This window comes from Rhinoderma darwinii, chromosome 5 (assembly GCF_050947455.1).
Source record: "Rhinoderma darwinii isolate aRhiDar2 chromosome 5, aRhiDar2.hap1, whole genome shotgun sequence".
Taxonomy (NCBI): domain Eukaryota; kingdom Metazoa; phylum Chordata; class Amphibia; order Anura; family Rhinodermatidae; genus Rhinoderma; species Rhinoderma darwinii.
This window is the reverse complement of record NC_134691.1, coordinates 197,444,976-197,469,321: the sequence shown is the minus strand read 5'-3', so window position 1 is coordinate 197,469,321 and position 24,346 is coordinate 197,444,976. Positions and strand designations below refer to the sequence as shown.

General features: G+C 42.6%; 1 protein-coding gene across 1 annotated transcript in view; it reads left to right on the top strand.

Moving 5' to 3' along the window:
* The window catches only part of GALNT1 (polypeptide N-acetylgalactosaminyltransferase 1), a 670,235-nt gene that overhangs the window by 238,448 nt on the left and 407,441 nt on the right, over positions 1–24,346 (top strand). The window contains exon 2 of the mRNA XM_075826839.1: positions 23,356–23,434. The gene's annotated coding sequence lies outside the window, so the exon portion shown is untranslated. The remainder of the gene's footprint in view (positions 1–23,355; positions 23,435–24,346) is intronic.

Below are 24,346 nucleotides of genomic sequence, written 5' to 3'. Positions count from 1 at the left end.
GGCACTCTTCAGGCTATTAAATGCGGCTTTCGCTTCTGGAGTCCACACCTTGGCGTTCATGCCTTTCTTGGTGAGGTTAGAGACAGGAGATATCAGTGAGGAGAAGTTTGGAATGAACTGTCTGTAGAAATTGGCGAATTCCAGGAAGCACTGTATGGCCCTCAAGCCTTGAGGGCGTGGCCATTCCAGGACGGCCTTTACCTTTTCAGGATCCATCTTGAGACCTTGATTCGAGATGATGTAGTCCAGGAAGCATAGAGCATCTCTGTCAAACACACACTTCTCCAACTTGGCGTACAGGCGATTCTCCCTTAACCACAGCAAAACTTGACGGACATATCTCTGATGACTCATTGGATCTGGAGAAAAAATCAAGATGTCATCAAGATAGACCAAACACAAACATAGAGGAGGTCACGGAAGATGTCATTAATGAACTCTTGGAAGACCGCGGAAGCATTACACAGGCCGAAGGGCATTACTAGATATTCATAGTGTCCGTCACGGGTGTTAAATGCCGTCTTCTATTCATCACCCTGATTAATCCTGATTAGGTTGTAAACCCCACGCAGGCCAAGCTTCGAAAAAATCTTGGCTCCTCATATGCGATCAAACAGTTCAGAAATCAATGGCAACAGATATCTAATTTTTACCATGATCTGTTTGAGACCCCGGTAGTCGATGCAAGGACGCAGGGAACCCTCATTTTTCTTGACGAAGAAGAACCCGGCTCCTGCCGGGGAGGAAGACTTCCATATGAAGCCCCTCTCCAAGTTCTCCTTAACATAGGCAGACATGGATGGAGTTTCTTTCAAGGAGAGAGGATATACCCTACCACGGGGAGGGGATGCACCAGAAACCAAGTCGATAGTAGAGTCATACGCCCGGTGTGGGTGCAGCGTCTCCGCCTCTTTCTTGCTGAAAACATCCAAAAATACAGAATAATTACAAGGCAATCCTGCCAAGGACCGTGGCAGAGGAGGCTGAGCTGAACAAATCGGTACCAGGCAACGGTTGAGACACTCGGGACCCCACTGGAGAACCTCTCCAGAATTCCAGTCTAGGACTGGGGCATGTAGTCGGAGCCAGGGCAGGCCCAGCAGCACAGGATTGATGGCTTTAGCCAGGACAAAGAACGAGAGGAGCTCGGAATGGAGGGCTCCCACTTGGAGCCTCATTGGCTTGGTCACAGCTACAATCTGGTCTGGCAGAGGTAGTCCATTAACAGATGCAACCATCAACGGCCTCTCCAGATGGGGTTGTTGACAATTGGAGAAGATCCACCAGGTCCCTACGAATGAAATTAGCAGCAGATCCAGAGTCCAGGTAAGCAGAGACCCGATGCGTTTTCTCGCCGCACACTATGGTCACGGGAATGGACAATTTAGACAAAAGTCCTTCTTTACCCAGAGTTGTCTCTCCCACCAACCCTAGGTTTTGGGGCTTTTGGGGACACAGACGCACAAGATGGCCTCTGAGGCCGCAATATAGACAGAGTCCCGAGTTGCATCTGCGTTGTCTCTCCTGGGTAGACAGCTTAAATTGGTCTGTCCTTTGGAGGATCAGCATCTGAGGACAGCAGGGGTTGCTGCAAAGTAGGGACCGGGCTAGGGAGTCTTCTCTCCCGACGAGCATCTTGGAGCCGTTCTCGGATCCTTATATCATTCTGGGCAGCCAGAAGGATGAGGTCATCCAGGGTAGACGGTAAATCTCGATCTCCCTGACAAAATGTAGCCACCAGGGCCTCATTGTTCCACAAAAGTTCTCCCGCCAGGGTGCAGAAGTGGATGGCATACTCGCCCATGGAGGTGTCTCCCTGGCGTAGGTTGAGCAAGGAGGCAGCAGCAGATGAGACTCGTCCAGGCTCCTCAAACACCATGCGAAATGTCCGTAGGAACCCCTGGAAGTCACGGGTCTCTGGTCCTTGTCTCTCCCAGGTAAGATTCGCCCATGCAGTGAGGAGAGAGACGATGAAAGCGACCCTTGCGCCATCAGACGAAAATGCCCTTGCATACAGGCTAAAGTGGATCTGGCACTGGTTCAAAAATCCACAGCACGTCCTCGCGTCTCCATCATAGCGGTCAGGAAGCGGCAAAGAAAATCGGGGATCAGCACTGCCAGGAGGTGTAGTCGGAGGATCTGTGCTGCCAGGAGGTGTAGTAGGAGGAACGGCAGCTTGCACCTTCAGCCGACGTGCAATAATGTTCAATGCCTGGAGGAGTTAATCCTGTCGAGACCAGAGGTCTAGCATATCCGCCCGCATCTCTTGGATTGACCAGCGGGTTCCACGGCCTGAGGTTACTGTCACGTTGGGTACGTGGACCCACTGGGCCGTACCGCCTTAACGATATGGCAGCTGGCCAACAGGACACAGGTAAAAGTCTATAGTTCGTATAGGTGTACCTGTGGTTGCTTCAGACAGTAGCGAGGCAGGCTCGGAAGGAACTTTGGCAGCAGGCAACCACCAGGCTTGGTGTAACAGGACAGGTGTGGAACACAGCACAGCACGACTCAAGCTCAATACGGTACTTGACCAGGATAGCACGGGATACAGGTTACAGGTAGCAGGAACAGGAAACACTGGGAACTGGAAGACACTAGGATACCATTTGCAAAGACAAACTAGGGTAACGACAACACAGCTCAGGCAATACAGGGAGGGGCAGAGCTCTTCTTATAGTCCAGGGTACTCTGGGAGCAATCAGCTCAATCTCACACGTGGCTCCTTAAGGCTGGACTGAGCTCGCGAGCGCACCCTGGTGGTCACGGTGGAACAGGACGGCCGCATGTGCAGACATCTCTGGGGAGAAGGGCATCGGCCGGATGGAAGGAGTTCGTGGTCAGCGACCACGGACGTTACAGGCAAGATGTTTGTTTTGCTCATATGCTGCAAGTTTTCTGTGCTAGAAAAACACTTGTTTATGTTCGGACTGCAATAAAAACCAAGCGTGAACTTTAACCCCTTAAGGTCCGAGCCATTTTTTGAATTTCATTTTCGTTTTCTCCCTCCGCCTTTCAAGAGTCATAACTTATTTTTCCATCAATAGAGTGGTGTGGGGGCTTATATTTTGCGGGACATAGAAGGAGGGGAGAGACCCAGCAGGCTGGCAGGCATAAGACTTTTACAAAAGAGAACTAATATATAATAGTACATTATATAGTACTTTAAGTGGTGTCATTAGAAACTACAACTCCTCCCGCAAAATATATTTTTAAAAAGAGAACTAATTTGCAGTAAAGCAAAAAAGGGGAAAGTGGCTTTGTTCCCAGTCGGCTATAAAGGTAGGAATGTACTAAAATATAACTTTTATTAGGTATAAATCAACAAACAAACAAGCAAGTAACTAGACCATAACAAAACAGTGTTAAAATTGGCCAATGTTGACTGACAGTTGTGAGTTTTGCATCACTCAGATGCCCCATATGCACCCCTGAGGACGCTACGTATGTAGCGAAACATGTCGGGGGGGCTTCATCCTAACTTTTAATTACAATGTTTCACTGACAGTTAACTACTGACATCACTGATCCGTGTGCCAAAGTACACTGCAGACGCTGTCGGGCTACACGGATACAGATATACCTTGCTGTCTGATCGCATCTGAGTTACTTGCTTGTTTGTTTGTTGATTTATACCTAATAAAAGTAATATTTTAGTACATTCCTACCTTTATAGCCGGCTGGGAACAAAGGCACTTTACCCTTAGGGTATGTTCACACGTAGTCAACAAAAACGTCTGAAAATCCAGAGCTGTTTTCAAGGGAAAACAGACCCTGCTTTTCAGACGTTTTTTTACCAACTCGCATTTTTCACGGCGTTTTTCGCGCCGTTTTCGCGGCGTTTCTTACGTCCTTTTTTGGAGCTGTTTTCATTGGAGTCTATGAGAAAACAGCTCCAAAAACGTCCAAAGAAGTGTCCTGCACTTCTTTTGACGAGGCTGTATTTTTACGCGTCGTCGTTTGACAGCTGTCAAACGACGATGCGTAAATAACAGGTCGTCTGCACAGTACGTCGGCAAACCCATTCAAATGAATGGGCAGATGTTTGCCGACGTATTGGAGCCGTATTTTCAGACGTAAAACGAGGCATAATACGCCTCGTATACGTCTGAAATTTGGCCGTGTGAACATACCCTTATTTGCTTTACTGCAAATTAGTTCTCTTTTGTAAAAATATATTTTGCGGGAGGAGTTGTAGTTTCTAATGACACCACTTAAAGTACTATATAATGTACTAATTCTATGTGGGCTGAAATTGGAAAAAACTGCGATTCCTCCATTGTTTAGTTTTTATGGCTTTCACGGTGTGGTCAATACAACAACTTAACTTTATTCTGTGGCTCAATACAATTAATAAAGCTATATTGTAATAATTCAGACTTTTACGGATGCAGCAATACCAATTTTTTTTAATATATTTTTCACTACTAAAAATTTTATTTCACTTTTTCGTGACGGATTTGCTGTAGTTTGCGGAATATCAAGAAGGCAAGAAATTTCACAAACTGACTTGTATCGTTGGCATCCTTTTACAGTACCACGCACAAATTTAGTGGGATCTTTAGAATGACCCATTCTTTCACAAATGTTTGTAAGGGTATGTTCACACGGCCAAATTTCAGACGTATACGAGGCGTATTTTGCCTCAATTAACGTCTGGAAATACGTCTCAAATACGTCGTCAAACATCTGCCCATTACTTTCTATGGGTATAAGGGTATGTTCACACGGCCAAATTTCAGACGTATACGAGGCGTATTTTGCCTCGTTTTACGTCTGGAAATACGTCTCAAATACGTCGTCAAACATCTGCCCATTACTTTCTATGGGTATAACGCTGTATTGTCCACACGACGCGTAATTTTACGCGTCGTACGGCAATTACGACGCGTAAAATTACGCCTCGTAAAAAGAAGTGCAGGACACTTCTTTGGATGTTTTTGGAGCTGTTTTCTCATAGACTCCAATGAAAACAGCTCCAAAAACGGACGTAAAAAACGCCGCGAAAACGGCGTGAAAACGCCGCGAAAAATGCGAGTTGGTAAAAAAACGTCTGAAAAGCAGGGTCTGTTTTCCCTTGAAAACAGCTCTGGATTTTCAGACGTTTTTGTTGACTACGTGTGAACATACCCTAACGCTGTATTGTCCACACGACGCGTAATTTTACGCGTCGTACGGCAATTATAACGCGTAAAATTACGCCTCGTAAAAAGAAGTGCAGGACACTTCTTTGGACGTTTTTGGAGCTGTTTTCTCATAGACTCCAATGAAAACAGCTCCAAAAACGGACGTAAAAAACGCAGCGAAAACGGCGTGAAAACGCCTTGAAAAATGCGAGTTGGTCAAAAAACGTCTGAAAAGCAGGGTCTGGTTTCCCTTGAAAACAGCTCTGGATTTTCAGACGTTTTTGTTGACTACGTGTGAACATACCCTTAAGGGTATGTTCACACGTAGTCAACCAAAACGTCTGAAAATCCAGAGCTGTTTTCAAGGGAAAACAGACCCTGCTTTTCAGACGTTTTTTTTACCAACTCGCAATTTTCGCGGCGTTTTTCGCGCCGTTTTCGCGGCGTTTTTTACATCCGTTTTTGGAGCTGTTTTCAATGGAGTCTATGAGAAAACAGCTCCAAAAACGTCTGAAAGAAGTGTCCTGCACTTCTTTTGACGAGGCTGTATTTTTACGAGTCGTCGTTTGACAGCTGTCAAACGACGACGCGTAAATAACAGGTCGTCTGCACAGTACGTCGGCAAACCCATTCAAATGAATGGGCAGATGTTTGCCGACGTATTGGAGCCTAAGGGTATGTTCACACGGCCTATTTACGGACGTAAATCGGGCGTTTTTGCCCCGAATTACGCCCGAAAATAGCGCCTCAATAGCGCTGACAAACATCTGCCCATTGAAAGCAATGGGCAGACGTTTGTCTGTTCACACGAGGCGTATATTTACGCGCCGCTGTCAAATGACGGCGCGTAAATAGACGCCCGCGTAGAAGAAGTGACCTGTCACTTCTTTGGCCGTAATTAGAGCCGCTATTCATTGACTCCAATGAATAGCAGCGCTAATTACGCCCGTAATGGACGCGGCGTTCAAGCGCCTGCACATGCCGGTACGGCTGAAATTACGGGGATGTTTTCAGGCTGAAACATCCCCGTAATTTCAGCCGTAACGGACGCCCTCGTGTGAACATACCCTAAGAGGTGTGTCCCAATACATTTGTCCTTATAGTGTATATGAAAGTTATTTTAATAAAGGAAAGAACTCGCTGAATACAGCCGTTCCTTTTTTTTAAATGTTTGTATTTTATTATATGTATAAAGTAAAGAAAGGGTCATGAAATGATATGGTAATGATATTTAATGAATTTATATGACAAAGGCTTTTTGAAACAGAGAGGGGAAATTACCCATAAAGAAGATTATATCTAAAGATTGCGAAAGTTAATTAAAGACCCTCAAAGGTTTTAGAATACATTCACTATCAAACCATTTATTAGTTTGTAAATCTCTTATGAAATATTCTCACACCATTAATAGATTAAGTTAAATCCAAATCGAGTAATTTAAAAAACAAAATATACCTTTTTATACATATTTTCATATAGGTCTGATATGAGCATTTTTATTATGTTACTTCCTAGGCCCAATTGTAACAGTGAAGATATTTGTCACGATTCATGGGTATGTGGATCCACTAGCCCGCACCGCTGTAGCGAAGTAGCAGCTGGCCAAACAACAGCCATGGTACAAGAGTTCCTTCAATAGTCCAGACAGTAATGGAAGCTCGGCACAGATGAACTTGCAGACACCAGACATGGTGTATATCAGCAGGCATGACAGGTGGCACAACACGACTCCAACACTTTAAGACACAGGAACAAATATAGCACGGGATATAGGATACAGGTAGCAGGGCACGGGAACAACTGGAACACTAAGGGACCATTTGCTAAGACTAACATGGATAAACACAACAACGCTCAGGCAATGAGTGAAAGGGCAGAGCCCACTTTATAGTCCAGGGTGATCATGGGCTAATTAGAGATTCTTTTCATGTGCGTGCACTGGCCCTTCAAGGCAGGGCGCGAGCGCGTGCGCGCAGCCTATGGGGCCCATTCAGGCAAGGCAGAAGTGAGTGCTGGAGTCTCCTAGGAAGGAGATGCCAGCTAGCACTCACAGAATCATGGCCGCAGCCGTCGAGGGGTGAGTAGGAACGACGGTCCGCGGCCATGGCCATTACAGTATCCCCCCTCTTATGCCCCCTCTTCTTAGGACCAGAGGAAGTGAGAAACTTCCTAATGAGGGTAGGGGCATTAAGGTTATTTTCTGGCTCCCAAGACCTCTCCTCAGGACCAAACCCTCTCCAGTCCACCAAATAGAAAGTTCTTCCTCCCACCCTCTTGCATTCCAGAATCTCCTGTACCTCAAACACGTCAGATTAACTGTTGGGAGCCACTGCGGGACCAGGATTCTTACTATAGCGTTTCAGGACCACAGGCTTCAGGAGGGACACATGAAAGAAGTTGGGGGTTCTGAGGGTAGGAGGCAGCAGAAGCTTATAGGAGACCGGGTTTATTTGTTGTAGTATCTCAAAGGGTCTGAGGAACCTGGGAGCAAACTTGTAGGGAGGCACCTTTAGGCGGATATTCTTGAGGACAGCCAGACTTTGGTACCCGGTAGATACTGAGGCGGCTCTCTTCTCCTAGTATCCGCCTTTCGCTTCATGCGATCGACTGCCTGCAGAATAGAGGATCGGGTTTGCTGCCAGACCTGTAGTAAGTCTCCAAATGCAGAGTCAGCTGCGGGTACCTGGGATATAGCTGGAACACGAAGAGGGATTTGTGGATGTTGGCCGCACACAATGTACACCGCATTCCAAATTATTATGCAAATGTTATTTTTTGCTGATTTTCCTAAATAGTCGATGCAAATGACAGTCCGTATAATCTTAAAGCCATCAACCGTTGGAGTATAATGCAAATTTTATTGAACAAATCTCCTAATGATAACAGATTTTTTTTTAGAAGAAAAAAACTCAAAATGCACTGTTTCAAATTATTATGCAAAACAGAGATCAAAACATTTTAAAGGTTGTAAAGAGAACTAAAATGGTAATTTGTTGAATTTGCAGCATCAGGAGGTCATATTTACAGAAATCAAAAGCTCTTTCAATCAAAAAAAAACTTAACAGGCCAAGTTACATGTTAACATAGGACCCCTTCTTTGATATCTTCTTCACAATTCTTGCATCCATTGAATTTGTGAGTATTTGGACAGTTTCTGCTTGAATATCTTTGCAGGATGTCAGAATAACCTCCCAGAGCTTCTGTTTTGATGTGAACTGCCTCCCACCCTCATAGATATTTTGCTTGAGGATGCTCCAAAGGTTCTCAAAAGGGTTGAGGTCAGGGGAACATGGGGGCCACACCATGAGTTTCTATCCTTTTATGCCCTTAGCAGCCAATGACACAGAGGTATTCTTTGCAGCATGAGATGGTGCATTGTCAAGCATGAAGATCATTTTGCTACGGAAGACACGGTTCTTCTTTTTGTACCACGGAAGAAAGTCGTCAGTCATAAAATCTATGTACTTTTCAGAGGTCATTTTCACACCGTCAGGGACCCTAAAGGGGCCTACCAGCTCTCTCCCCATGATTCCAGCCCAAAACATGACTCTGCCACCTCCTTGCTGACGTCGCAGCCTTGTTGGGACATGGTGGCCATTCACCAACCATCCACTACTCCATCCATCTGGACCATCCAGGGTTGCACGGCACTCATCAGTAAAGAACACGGTTTGAAAATTAGTCTTCATGTATTTCTGAGCCCACTGCAACCGTTTCTGCTTGTTTACGGGTGGCCGAATAATAGCTTTATGTGCACTTGCAAACCTCTGGAGGATCCTACACCTTGAGGTTCGCGGGACTCCAGAGGCTTTGCAATGGCATTTTAGCAGCTGCTCTCCTAATCCTATTAATTTATCTGGCAGAAACCTTCCTCATTATGCCTTTATCTGAACGAACCCGTCTGTGCTCTGAATCAGCCACAAATCTTTTCACAGTACGATGATCACACTTAAGTTTTCTTGAAATATCCAATGTTTTCATACCTTGTCCAAGATATTGCACTATTTCACGCTTTTCGGCAGCAGAGAGATCCTTTTTCTTTCCCATATTGCTTGAAACCTGTGGCCTGCTTAATGATGCAGAACGTCCTTCTTAAGTAGTTTTCCTTTGATTGGGCACACCTGGCAAACTAATTATCACAGGTGTCTGAGATTGATTACAATGATCCAAAGAGCCCTAAGACACAATACCATCCATGAGTTTAAGGGGGGATTCACACGAGCGTGATTTGGCAGCGTGTAGGCCGCGTGGTTTTCGCGCGGCACGCAATGCCCTATAGAAGTCTATGGGGCAGTACACACAGTCCGCGTATTTTGCGCAGCGTTTGTTCGCTGCGCAAAATACGCGACAGGTTCAATAACTCTGCGTATTTCACGCATCACGCACCCATTGAAGTCAATGGGTGCGTGAATACCAGGCAGGTCGCACGGAAGCACTTCCGTGCGAACAGACTGAAACAGCGCACGAGCTGTCAAAAGGATGAATGGAAACAGAAAAGCACCACGTGCTTTTCTGTTTCCAAGCATCCAAACGGAGTGTCTTTGCGAGGAGCGAACCCCGACAACCGAAGCTAACTTCACCGGGTTCGGCCAAACTCGTTTTGGCCGAACCCGGCAAAAAAAATTCCGGTCCGCGACGTCGGGAGACATTCACTGTGCATGGTGCTGAAAGAGTTAAACTGTTTCAGCACCATGGACAGTGACTTGCGATCCCAAAATACATGAACCTGTAAAAAAAAACGAAGTTCTAACTTACCGATTACTCCTGTCTCCTTCCTGCAGTCCGACCTCCCGGGATGACACTTCAGTTCAAGTGACAGCTCCAGCCAATCACAGGCCAAGCACAGGCTGCAGCCAATCACAGGCTGCAGCGGTCACTTGGACTGCCGCGTCATCCAGGGAGGTGGGGCCCGATGTCAAGAGAGGCGCGTCACCAAGGACGCGTCACCAAGGCAACGGCCGGGAAGTTCTCGGTAAGTAGGAACTTTATCTTTTTTTTTTACAGGTTTTTCGCAGTTGTGTTCGGCATTCACTGTCGAGGGTGCTGAAAGATTTAGCTCTTTCAGCACCTTGGACAGTGACGGGCGTCGACAAGCCTCATCTCTATGATGCCGGCTGCGCGAAAATCACGCAGCCGCGCATCAGACACGCATGACACACGCAGCTGTCAAATGGTTTTTGCGCTTGCAAAACGCTGCGTTGTTTGCGCGCGCAAAAACGCAACGTTCGTGTGAATCTGCCCTAATAGAAAAACTAATAATTAAATGTTTATGACACAAATCCAATGTGCATAATAATTTGGAACACGGTGTAGAATGGTGTGGAAGTGGTGGACTCACTTGTGTGGTTGTAAGAAAACTCGGCTTATGGAAGAAGCTGTACCCAGTCATCATGATGCGTGGAGATGAAGTGGCGAAGATAATTCTCCATGATTTGGTTAATCATCTCGACTTGGACATTTGACTGGGGATGGTAGGCTGAAGAAAAGTCCTTATTGATGGAGACGCGAGGACCTGCACGGGATTTCTGAACCAGTGCTAGATCTACTTCAGCCTACATGCCAGAGCATTTTCTACTGATGGCGCAAGGATCGCTTTCATCGTCTCTCTCCTTACTGGCAATGCCCTAGCATAGGCGAATCCCATCTGCGAACATCAGGGACCAGAGACCCGGATTTTCAGTGTTTCCTACAGATTTTTTGCATGGTGTTTGAAGAACCTGGTCAAGTCTCCTCAGCAGCTGCATCTCTGCTGACCCCTCGCCAGGGAGACACCTTCGTCGGCGAGTATACCATTCAGTTCCGCACCCTTGCGGCAGAGCGGTCCTGGAACAAGGAGGCCTTTGGGGCTACATTATAGCAGGGACTGTCTCCTAAGATTAAAGATGAGCTCACCGCTCGTGAGCTGCCACTTACCCTGGATGACCTCATACATTTAGCCACCCGGATTGACATGAGGATCCATGAGCCATCCTAAGAGGCTCGCCGGTAGGCAAGATTCCCACCAGAGGAGTCTATGCAGGTGGACTTGTTTAAACTATCTGTCCAGGAGAGACACGCAGGCGCACTTTAAGACTTTGCCTATATTGCGGCCTCGGAGGTCATATTGTGCGTTGGTGTCCGCAGAGGCAAATGAAACTCCCATGCCTAGGATTGGTTGGAGAGACAACCCTCCGGGGAGGACTTTTGTACGCCTGGCAGACAGGAGGAGAATCCTTCGCTGGGGACACAGCTCCAAACTGGCGGGGCAGGCGGGTGTCTGTAAAACCCGAGATCTGATTGCCCATCATTTCTGGTGGCCCACGCTGTCCAAAGACATTGTGGACTTTGTCTCGTCCTGCACGGTGTGCGCAGCTAACAAGGTTGCTCACTCCAAGCTTGCTGGTCTGCTCCAGCCCCTGCCTGTGCCCAATGCTTCCTGGCAGCATATAGCAATGGACTTTGTCACGGACCTGCCTCCCTCTGCGGGATGCAGTATGGTCTGGGTGATGGTGAACCAATTTTCGAAGATGGCTCACTTCGTTCCGCTGACCAGTCTAACTGCTGCTTCTTGACTTGCCAACCTCTTCATCCAACACATCTTCCGCCTTCACGGCTTCCCTCTGCATATCATGTCTGATCGGGGGTACAGTTAACCTCAAATTTCTGGAGAGCCCTCTGTAAACTCCTTGATGTAAAGTTGGATTTTTCTTCAGCCTACCACCCCCAGTCCAATGGTAAAGTCGAGAGGGTCAATCAGATCATGGAGAACTACCTACGACACTTCATCTCCAGGCAGCATGATGACTGGGTGCAGCTTCTTCCTTTGGCCGAGTTCTCTTATAACAACCACACAAGCGAGTCCACTGCTGCCACACCGTTCTTCATCATTTGCGGCCAACACCCACAAATTCCTAGACACAAGGAGAAGAGAGCCGCTTCAGTTACTTCCAGGTACAGAGGTCTGGCTGTCCTCTAGGAATATCCGGCTGAAGGTGTCGTCACACAAGTTTGCTCCCAGGTTCCTCGTACCCTTCAAGATCCTGCAGCAAATCAACCGTGTCTCCTACAAGCTTCGGCTGCTTCCTACCCTCAAGATCCCCAACTCCTTTCATGTTTCCCTCCTAAAGCCTGTGGTCCTGAACCGCTACTCCAAGACTCCCGGTCCTGCAGTTACCTCTGGCGGTTCATCTGATACATTTGAAGTTAAGGAGATCCTGGACACCAAAAATGTAGGAGGAGGAACCTTCTATCAAGTGGATTGGAAGGGATTTGGTCCAGAGGAGACGTCCTGGGAGCCAGAGGAAAACCCCAATGCTCTAACCCTCATTAAGAAGTTCCTCTCTCGCTCATCCCAAAAGGGGGGACGAAAGAGGGGGGATATTGTAACGTCCGCAGCCGCAGACCGCAGACTCCTCTCATCCTGCCGACGCCTTCCTTTCCGGAGATGCCAGCACATGCGGCCGTCCTGGCCTGCAGTAACCACAAGGGTGCGCGTGCTAGCTCAGTCCCGGCCTTCAAGGGACAGCACGCACACATGTTTAGAATTCTTTAATCACCCTGGACTATTAGAAGGGCCCTGCCCCTTCACTCATTGCCTGAGCCTTGTTGTATTTTCCCTTGTCAGTCTAGCAAATGGCACCTTAGTATCTTCCTGTTCCCAGTTTTCCTGTTCCTGCTACCTGTATCCTGTATCCCGTGCTACCTTTTTCCTTTGCCTTAAAAGAGTTGGAGTTGTGTTGTGTTACACCATGCCTGGTGTCTGTCTCCAAGGTCCCATCTGTGCATAGCCACCGCTACTCTCTGTACTATCACAGGTACCCTTGCTCGGACTATAGACTTTACTTGGTACACTGTTTGGCCATCTGCTATCCCGCTACGGCGGTACAGCCCAGTGGGTCCAGATACCCACAGATCGTGACAATAGTGACATGTCATGATCGCTAAAACAAAGTGGCAGAAGCGCTCGGTGAGTTTCTCATCGGCTTTTCAAGGAAAGTCCTGTACACCGTTACATCAGCATTCTGAGAAAAGCCAATCAGAAATTAGCGATTCTGCCGCTTCGGTTTAGCGATTGGTGGGGTCTCAGTGCTCTGACTCCCACCGATCAAAACTTCTGACATGTCACTATGACATTTCAGAAGTTTTCTGAAACTTTTGTTACCCTTTACATGTGACAACACTTTAGAATTTTTGGTCTCTTTGGTCCCTCATAAGTACTTCCAACTGGACAAAGAGGGAAAACAGATTTTTTTTCTCTGCACAGAGCCACTCCTAACAAGGTGCTGTGCTGAAATCTGAAACAAAGACCCATTCAAGTGAATAAACTGTACGTTTTTTACCTCCTACCTCTGGTGAAGATATTCAAACATGTAGTTTTATTAATATGTAAATTAATTTATATAGTTGGCTTTTCAAGCTGAGAGTCCCTTTCATGATATGGTACATATATCTTACAGCATATAGGGCTATATGGTCCCATAATTGCCTTTTTTAATTAATACTTATGCAGCATTTCAAGTTGTTAGCATTTATTTATTTATTTATTTATTTATTTATTTTTAGAATTCAGGTCTTAAAAAGAAATAAGAGTAAATATTCCTGGAGGATCTTTTTGCTAGAAAGCCTTTTCTATGTTGGTTTTATTTGTCCAAAGCAACTGAAAGACTTTAGACAGAGCAGAACATGCTTTTGTTGCAACTAATTTATTTCAGATCAATATAAATCACTTGGTAGCCTGTGGCCTTTGCCATCTACAAATTGTATCTGTCTTCACTGTTTAGCATGCCATATAATCCTGACAGGGCTTAGTGCATAAAAAAGTGAAATATAGCTGGAAATTTGAAGCACATCTAAGTGGCAATGGGAGATATGTACTTTACCAACAATACCTACTAAAGCATATTTCAGATTTTTAGTACACTGCTTATTGTTAATTTACTAAAATATATCAAACTTACTGCATGTAATACTTGAAACTATGTTTATTTTGTGGACTCGGGTCTGAATTTATTTTTGTGTCTTGTCTGTATAGTATATCAGGCGCATATGGCAACTAATTGTATCTTTGGGGGCAGATATGGCCGCACAGTGTGTGGCAGAGTATATCTCTGGAACACAGTAGTCTGATGATGACCAATTGTCAAACCATGTGAGTTGTACTTTTTTTCTCTGTGACGGGGCCGGCAAGTGTGCCCGCATCCTAACCTTCACATGGAGTTGGCAAATGCTCTGCGCGGCTCAGTGATTTTTAGTTATGCCGTTAAATATAACAGTTATACAAGGTCCTCTGTAATTCTTCCTATAATTTAAGTCCTTATCTAAGGATCTCTGCAATGTAAAAACAAGTTTCTGGGTCACAAATACATACAAAATATCTAATGTAGTCACAATAGGAGGATGAAATTTCAGATGAAGGCCTAAACTGCTTTCCAATCACAGCTGAGTTATCTCACATGCTTCTGATAAATTATATTGGATGTCAGGCTTGTATGTGACCTCTGTAAGAATATACTTAATTTCAAGCTAATAATTAGTGAACCCTTTGTAATAACTGTAAACTTTGATAGATCCCAACAGCGTGTCCCTGGGATTGTATATTATGTTTATAAAAAGGATGCCCTAGAGTTAGAAAAGGTACAAAGAAGAGCAACAAAACTGATGAGGCACATGAAGAATCTTAGGTTAAGAGAATTACCATAATAGGACGCCGCCTGTTGCACACTCCTGTGCTGCCAACGTCCCCCTCCTCATCTCGCAGCTACCGCTGGTCTCTCCGTAGCAGTGATATGCAGCCTATGTGACCTAGCCGCTGCTCACCTTTTGGTTTATCACCTCTGATTATTTCTGCCTGTTCAAAACTCTAACACCTTGCCTGAGCAATAAAGCTCTTCAGGATCATGCCCATTTTTTTAATGTTTTTGTTGGTTACTCTTTTGGATTTGACCTTTTTCTAACTCTGCCTTGAGATAGCTACCTGCCCAGACCTGTATCAATTGCTAGAACTCTTAGAATTCTACCAGCCCTGACCTTGTATTTGTATGACAATACTTCTGTTTATCGATTCTGGTACCTTGCTTTGTAAATACCATGTGCAAGGCATCAGTGGTTGCTACTGGAGTTCTACTCTGGAAACACAACCTAGGAATTCCCTGCATAAGACTCCGGCTCCCAGTTTAGCCCTTGTTAAATCGAATAGTGCCACAGTGGATCCACGCTCTTGTCCATGGCCTGACAATGACAATTACATTATTTAGTCTTGAGAAGAGACAACTAAGGGGGACATTTTAAATTTGTATCTGTATTTGTAAAGTATATACATGTCTCGTATAAAAATATGTTGAAAGGCCCGTCAAAAGACTAGTGGGCACTCCTTTCAGGTGGATAACAAAGGTTCAATCCGCAGAGGGGACAAGCCTTCTTTACTGTTAGAGCAGTGAAGCCATCGAATAGTCACCCCAGGAGCTAGTTTTAGCAGAAACAGTTCATGTATGCCATTACAGTCCTACTCAATTCTATTGCTGGATCATCAACATTTGCTAAGAGATCTAGAGATTGCCAAGCTAAAAGCTGAACAGACACTGGGCCCAATGTCTGTCGAGTGACAGCTGCAGTCCACAAGATATCATGCAACTTAATGTATTGCTTTGTACTGCAGCTGTAGCTCTATAGTTAAAATCAGTTGGTTGCATCAGAAAAAGTCTCCATGAAGGCAAGGCCTTATTTATACATTTCCAGTAGGAATAACAGAGGAATTAGAACCTATAATACCTTCAGGCATCAGTGTATATATACAAGACATAATTAAATAATAACGAAACCAAAATATGCCTCAAAACAATTACGCAATCAGACCATATAGTGCAAAATATATATTTTATTTGCCCATAGACATGGACACACCCTTCCCACAATTACATACAAAAATGTAAAACAAATTCTCCTGACGAAGGGAGTGAAACGCAAGTTCAGGTGTCTCTCTTATGAGTTTTTCCATCTTCCATCATGCCAGCAACAGGTAATCAACTACCTCTTTTTGCTACTGAGCACTGTTTTGGAAATGTTATTAGAATTTCCCTAGTAGCAATCTGGGTTTTTGGCATGTGGAATAAATTTTGTTCTAGACACGATTCCTCTGCCATATGAGTAACTACAGCCTGTAATATTGGATTAAGTATATATTGCAGTCGCTGGTATTTTTTTGATGGTCTCAATAGTTTATGGTTTTAATTATGTTTTAAATTTTTGTATGTTAATGTTCGAACGGGGTGTCCATGTTTATGGGTGAATAAAATATATATTTTGGACTATACGGTCTGATTGCGTAATTGTTTTGAGACATATTTTGATTTAGGAATAACAGAGGAACATTACAACACAGATTTCTGAGTAAGGATGCTCCAGATTTACTTTCTCATGGGTAATACAAGGATTTGTTATAACAGACATGTCAGGAAAGGTAAGAGCTCCACTATAAGTTCAGTTGCTCACAGGTGACGTCTTCTCTGATTGTAAAGGCTCTATTTTATCTTCTCTATTCAGTTCAGACCGCTATGACGACTTCTTCTGAAGACTGCAGAGTTTCCTGCTGAGACCATCTATGGCTCTTCTTGTGTAGCTATCCCCAGCCTTTATAACAACACAATATAAATTCAGACCAGACCCCTTAATTAATTTTAAACCCAGACCTTATCCAAAAAATAAGTTATATAAAATAAATAATAGTTCACCACACTGTAATAGTGCCATATTTTGTCCCCCACAAAGTGATAGTGATCTCAATGCCCTAAACAGTAAAAGTGCCAAATTTAGACCCCAAAGAATACCCCATTTAGGCCCCAATGCTCCTCCTAATGCCTCGTTTTTTCTCCCACATAGCAATAATGACCTTTTTGTGGTCCTACATAGTAATAATGTTCACTGTTGTGTCTCCAACAAAGTAATAGTGTCCCCTTTGTGCCCTCTAGACATTAATATTGACCCCTTTGTACCCACCACAGTAAAGATGCCCCCTGAGTGCCCCTAGCAAGTAAAAATGCCATCTGTCCTTTTCAAATACCGTCAATAAACAGCAGAGGGAAGAGGCTGTGGAGGGTTTGTTGCTCACAATACAGAACACTTTCTGGTTTGCGAGATACCCCAAAGCTCATTTGCATACAATGCATGGAAGAATAAAACTACTTTTTGAATAAAAATTCAATTTGATATGTTACATGTACAATTTAGAGTAATTGGGTTGGTGCTAATGCTGTGACAATGTCTGGTGGGGAAGCTGCTTTTAAAAGGGAGTAATGTTGCATGTGTGGATGAGGCCTAGAAACGAACAGGTAATGTTTCCATGCAGTTTTAGGTTGAGGACCCAGAATCAGTTTTACTGGTAGGCCCCAGGCATATCTGCATATCATTCTACAAAATGGGCATGGAATTTAGGAAATGTTATATTAATTCCTGTTTATTTACAAAAATTTAATTTGTTATGCCCTTATAGCAATGCCGACGCACTATGGGCTGTATGCATCCATTTGGTTCCTCAGGTATCTATATAAATTGTATGTAATTAGTGATGCCAAGTACAAATCATCCAGTTATATGTGTTCGATTGTGCAAACTATTTACCCCTTGACACCTCTCGATCCTGTACTGTAGTAGTCTGTAAAGTAAAAGCATATTCTCAGCAGTCAGTTGGAATAAATGAATAGAAGATGGTCTAATTATATAAGAGAAGAGCTTTAAATGAGAAGAAATGGAAAGTTTAAGTCGAAAGCTGCTCATTTACTGAAGGTTTCTGTGTGGCAGAATCTCTGGCCTTCCATGAGATTAGGGACTGGTTATTACATTCAGATCCGCTCTCCTCATTAACTTTTCAGTGACTTCAAATCACTAAGGGATTTCCCTTGTCTCTGAATATTCTTTAATACAATGCAAGCTTTGTGGCTTCATTCTTTTATGTGCTATGTCCTGATGTTTCAGCAGCAGCAGGATGAGACCTACGTAAGAAGATTTTTAGAATCCTATCATGTTGGTTCAGAAATTGCATCCTGCTGGAAGTGTTCATTCTCTGCCTCTCTAAGGATACCTATCAACCAGTGTATTATTTTTAAGAGGAAAAGCCACAATAACTGTCAATGACAATTAGAACTAATGCATAGAAAGTTATAGGAAAACACAAGTTAAAACTGCTTAAAGATCTGTGTAGATTAATTGTACAAATGCACAGACAATAATACTGAGAAGATTAGAATCTTCTGTTATATGGAATGGAGAACAAATGTTCAGCTTTATACACCATTTTTCTGCTTATAAATAGCTCTATTTTTAATAACCTCCTACATGAACATCATTCTGACTTGATGCAAATCTCAAACAAATTGATATCACCATGTCTAATATAGATATATCCTACTATAAACCTTAGTGACTTTGTGAATGCATTTCATTAGTTAATTTTGAGCTTGTATCATATCCTGGAGCTGCATTTACAATTCTGCTGGTTGCTATGAGAAACAGTTGGCAAGCCTGTTGTCAGAAACACCCCTAAGGCCTTCTTCACACAATATATTTCTAGCAATTTAAACTGCATCAAAAAACACTTCTAAAAGCCAGCGTTTTAAAACTTTTTTTTTCTGGGATTTTTAGTAGCGTTTTTGGTGTCATTTATCATTTAGTGTAATTTTGTATGTTTTTTTCGGGTGTCTTTTAAGTCCTATAGAGAAGTCTATGGGTTTTGTTTTTACCGTGCAGAAAAACGACAACTTAACTTTATTCTGCGGGCCAATATGATTATGGCGATACCAAAGTTATATCTTTCTTTTTATTTTTTACTACTTTTACAGGCAGAAAAATGTATTGTTACAAATGAAATTTGTTTTGTGTCATCATATTCTGATAGACATAATTTTTTTATTTTTCTGTAAATTGAGCAATACGAAGGCTTATTTTTTGAGTCAAACTGTAGTATTTATTGGTACAATTTTCAGACACATAAGACTTTCTGTTCAGTCTTTATTAAATTTTTTGTGGGAGATGAGGTGACCAAAAAACAGCAATTTTGCCGTTGTAATTTAATGGTGTTTTTTTTTTTAAAACTAACAGTTCCTTGCTTCAGCATTGGGTTCAACTGTTTCGACTGTATCAACTGTTAACAGATACAGTTGACAGCAGGACATAGTCCTGGCTGCCCGGGACAGCGGGACACCGCCCGGAATGCGGGACTGTCCGGCTGAATCCAGGACGTTCCTGTCCAGGAGGAGGAGCCCCTGATCCCCCCAACTTCTCGTTGCACCTAGGGCATATACCCCGCCTGCCCCCATAGCGACGCCCATGTCCTGTACTAAACATTTAGTCTCTCCCACTCACAGGCCATTTAGTGTCTCACTCTCTCTCTGTTAGTGTCCCTCAAGGCTCTGCCCTAGGACCATTGCTTTTCTCCATCTACACCTTCGGCCTGGGTCAACTCATAAAATCTTATGGCTTTCAGTTTATGCTGTCGAAACACAAATTTACCTCTCTTGCCCTGATGTCACATCGCTGCTACTCAGAGTGTCTAACGACTTTATCCTCCTTATTCTCCTGCTTTCTTCCTTCCCTCATCTCACTCAACACCCCTAACATAACTATCAATCACAGTTAATGCCCCCACACTTTCCTCAGTCTCACAAGTCCGCTGTCTTGGGATAACCTTAGATTCCGCCCTGTCTTTCAAACCTCACTTCCAAGACATTACAAACTCTTGCTACTGATATCTTAAAAATATTACTCGAATACGCTCCTTCTTTAACCTTGAATCAACAAAACTGCTAGTACAAGCCATCATCATCTCCCTCTTAGACTACTGCAATATCCTTCTCTGTGGCCTCTCATCTAATACTCTTACACCCCTCAAATCCCCCTAAACTGTTCTGCCAGGTTAATCTACCTCTCCCCTCATTTCACCTCTCATCTCTGCCAATCCCTTCAATGGCTACCCATTGCTTAGAGAATTAATTTAAAAATATTAACAATGACATACAAGGTTGTCCACAACCTGTCCTCCCCATACAATTCTGCCCTAATCTCCTGAAAACTTCCCCATGCGTAATATCTCGTGGATTGGTGGGAAAGGAGGAGTGGATTACCAGAAAGGAGAGTGGCTTAAAGGGAATGTGTCGCTAGAAATGTAGTATTTTTTTTTTAGTTAAACTGTTAGTATATAAATGATTAAACATTTTTCTAATTTTTTTAATTTTTTCACGAGTCAGGAAATATTATAAATTAGATTCTAATTTATAAAATTTTCCTGTGCTGGTCACTAGAGGGAGCAATTCCAAAAATTGCAGCATTGGCATGTGGTAAAGCTACCACATTGCTTTATGCTGCAAAATTTGAAAAGACACACTCGCTCTAGCGTCCTCAAACAATCCCCCCTCCTGTATCCTGGCTAGTGCCAGGAGAAAGGAGGGGATTGAATGTACAAACCTCCTACACTGTGTGTCGCCATTTTTTGAAATGTAAAACACAAACACAAACACACAAATAAATAAAAAAAATGTTAATAAAACACTAAAAGCAAATAGATTTTTTCGCGACACCCTTCCTTTAAAATGCACCAACATGCACCAAAAATGCACAAGACAACCACAAGATACCACACATGAGGAACTGAGAGCACAGCAAATTTTTACTTTTTTACTGGAGTTATGTTTAAAGGAGTGCCAGGTGGGAAAACATTTTTTGTAGATCTGGAAGATAAAGTGTTATTATCTTTATGATTGCTATCTATTTAATTTTAGTTACCGGAACTCAGGCAGCCCTTTTAATATCTATAATTATTGATTTGGGATATTTGCCATCCCTGTCATTGACTTGATTAAATATTGATATAGATAAAACGCTTATGAAACCATATGGCTTTTATATGTGTAAAGTAAATTATAGGTATTTCTTCTATCATAAAAGATGCAGTTAAGAGAGAATACAATTTATGTATGAATATACCTGTGAGAGATCAAGGACTTTGGTATTAATTTTAGAGTTTCCTAGCCCATAGTATTTCCATTATATAACAGGTAAATAAATCTATCTATATATTTAATATTTTACATAATAGAGACAAATTTACACAACTGTGGGCTATATTAAACAAAAATAGAGCCCAAAACATGCCTAGTAATAAATTAGAGTACCTGTAGTTCGTAAATCATGTATGTTTGATTAAACGGAACTGAAAGCAGAATAAGGCTGGTGTGATTGTGACAAGTCACCTTTTTCCCATCATAAGGAAACATTGATATTGCATGTGAGTAGCTAATGTAATGGCTTTACTGTCACTTACAGGTGACCAAATGTTGCCAAGGAGCCCTAGTCTAAACAAAATATTGTAAATGGTAATGTAAAAAAACATAAACTAGTAAAATTAGCTCAAGTTTATAAAAATGGTTGAATTGATTCATTCCCGTCAATTTAATACTAATCTGGTGTGTTTGTGTGTGTGAATTATCAGAAAATTTAATTTACTTTTAATCCTTTTTTTTATAAATAGATTTGTCTTTTGCATTGTATTGGGGGTTTTTATGTGATTATCCGTATGCAAAAAAATATTGACATATTCCAGATTTCACACTGGCTTCTAAAGCAGACAATAGGCCGACACTTTTTCTATAGCTCACTTGACAGCTTTGTTGTATAAATGGGGACGAAATGACTAGTCATCTCATTATTATTATTAGACAGCTTTAGATAAGTCAGAATAGCAACACTATAGACAATACACACATATATAGCTCTGTATGCATCTTCCATGTCACTCCTTGGTCTCTTTGGAAGGGTACTATACTCCATCACTTCCTGTAGATTGTAATATTCTAGAAAATCTCTGTCAATTGACTCCCAATCTTTTTAGGAGGCCTTCTTAATCTTTATCTACTGGTGCTTCACCAGCCAGAACATGGTGATGCCTGGGTCTCACCAGTGGTTGAAGTGCATGCCAATATTAAAATTATAATTTTTCTTTCATTGTTTTTCTGTATTTCATTAAAGGAAACATAAATGGAGTCAATTATGTTTTCAAGTCAGAGATAGGTGTAACTTGAGAAAATACCTCTCCCGTTGGGTCCCACAAACACCTGGGTGCGACTTTCCTGTTAGACCTGCCTCACAGTTTGAGAAGCACTGCTCTCTACAGACAGAACAGAATGGAAGTGTGTGCCTTCAATATGGTCACCCCCTGTGAACATTTTAAATATATAATATAAATAACTATAATTAAAAAATAGTACAAATACACTATTGCTCTTCTAAAGACTAAAGGCCCTTTTACACTAGCCAATTATCAGGAAACGAGCGTTCAAATAATGCTCGTTCCAGATAATTGCCCTGTGTAAACAGGGCAGCTATCAGCAGATGAACGAGCAAAATGAAAATTTTAGAAGTGCAAAATATAATCGTTGTCGGCAGCAAATATCCCTGTGTAAACAGAGACGCGCTGCCGACATGATAATAACGTATGGGGACGAGCGATCGGAGTAACGAGTGCTCGTCCCATACTAGCACCTTGTGAAAGAAGCAAACAAGCACAGATCAACGAGCTGTCTCGTTGATCGGCGCTCGTTGCACCGGCCAAAATGTGCTGGTGTAAAAGTACCTTTAGGCTCTATGCACACTACATTTACACTATTTGTGTCTATAGTGCTCCATTAACTAGATAAAGGCCAAAAGAGTGTCCTTTTGACCACAGTCGGGATGGCATACATTAGTTTACCATTTTCTGAAAGATGGAATAGCGCAGTAGATGTTTTTCAGAGAGCTGTAATGCCAGGTTCTCGCAGAAATTCTGCGTCGTGTCAATTCGCCCTAAATATGCTGCAGATTTTCAATCCACAGTATGCCCAGCTGTTGTATTTCTGGGTTACAGTGTTCCCTCCAATTTCTCTCAAAGCTGCCTCTGAAATTTGTTACACTGCAAAACTAGAATTATTTTTAAGCAGCATTCTGTATTGCTAAATCAGTAAAGATAGCTGCATTCCTGCATAATGAAATATCATATAGAATGTTCAATATACCCATGGGAATCTTCAATATACCCATGGGAAAATATGGATTTCAATGATTTATGGGTCTGTTGTACAGCGGTTACATTGTTTAATTCTAAAAGATATGCCATGCTGAAATTCAAGTAAAAAATAGTATCAGTATTCAAAGATAATAGTTCTTTAAAAGCTGTAATTAATGTAAATGTGCTCTAATTGTTTTAATTACTGTTCTTATGTTTAACCCACAGATTAGAGTGAAAAGCCAATTGATAATTGGAAATCTGTGCAAGATAAAATACAGGATGCCTGAGCATTTTTACGATTCAGGTCAGTAGACTCAAAATTTTGCACAATAGGAATGTAAATACAGCATGATAAATATATGTAAAAATATACATTTCTGAGAATCTATATGTGGTATGTGAGATGCAAGGAAATTTAATTGAATTGTGTTATAGGATTTTAAATCAACACCACATTAGAACTTTGGGACACCCAAAAAGAGGTAGTGCAGCCTGAGAGTCAAATGGATCTGATAGAATCAGACCTCCTAAACCTTTGGGTCACCCAAAAGTGGTAGCGCAGCCTAAAAGTCAAAAGGATCCAGTGGAATCAGATTCCCTAGACCTTTGCGTCACCCAAAATGGGGTAGTGCAGCCTGGAAGTCAAAAGGACCTGATAGAATCAGAACCCCTAGACCAAGTAAGGGCACAGTTGTTGCTGCCCGTGCATAGAGACAACTGTGCAGCTCTTAAATTACGGCCTTATGGTCATTAATCCCTTATGATAAAAAAATGTTGCAACTCCAAAACCATACTAGACCATCAAAGAAATCATTAATCTATGAACCAACAACATTTAGTTTTAACCTTCAACTTTTTTTTACCAATGACATAGCTGTATGAGGTCTTGTTTTTGCAGGAACAAATTGTATTTGTCAATAGCACCATTTTAGCGCCTTATTTTTCTTGTTATTTTTATTGAAAATAGTTTTTTCATTTACTTGTATGATTTTTTTTTTAAATAACTATTTTACTTTTTTTGTTATACCAGGGTGACTTTCACAGATGACTTTACCTTTTAACATATAATGCATGTTAGGAAAACACGTTCCCTAAAGGTCGCTATGACAACCTGTCTAGCTTCTGGGCGGTACTTCTTTTGCTTCAAGCCTATCTCTCTTCTCCGGCCTTCTGACAATCTGCAGTGGGCTTGTATTTATACCTGTCTCTTCCCACC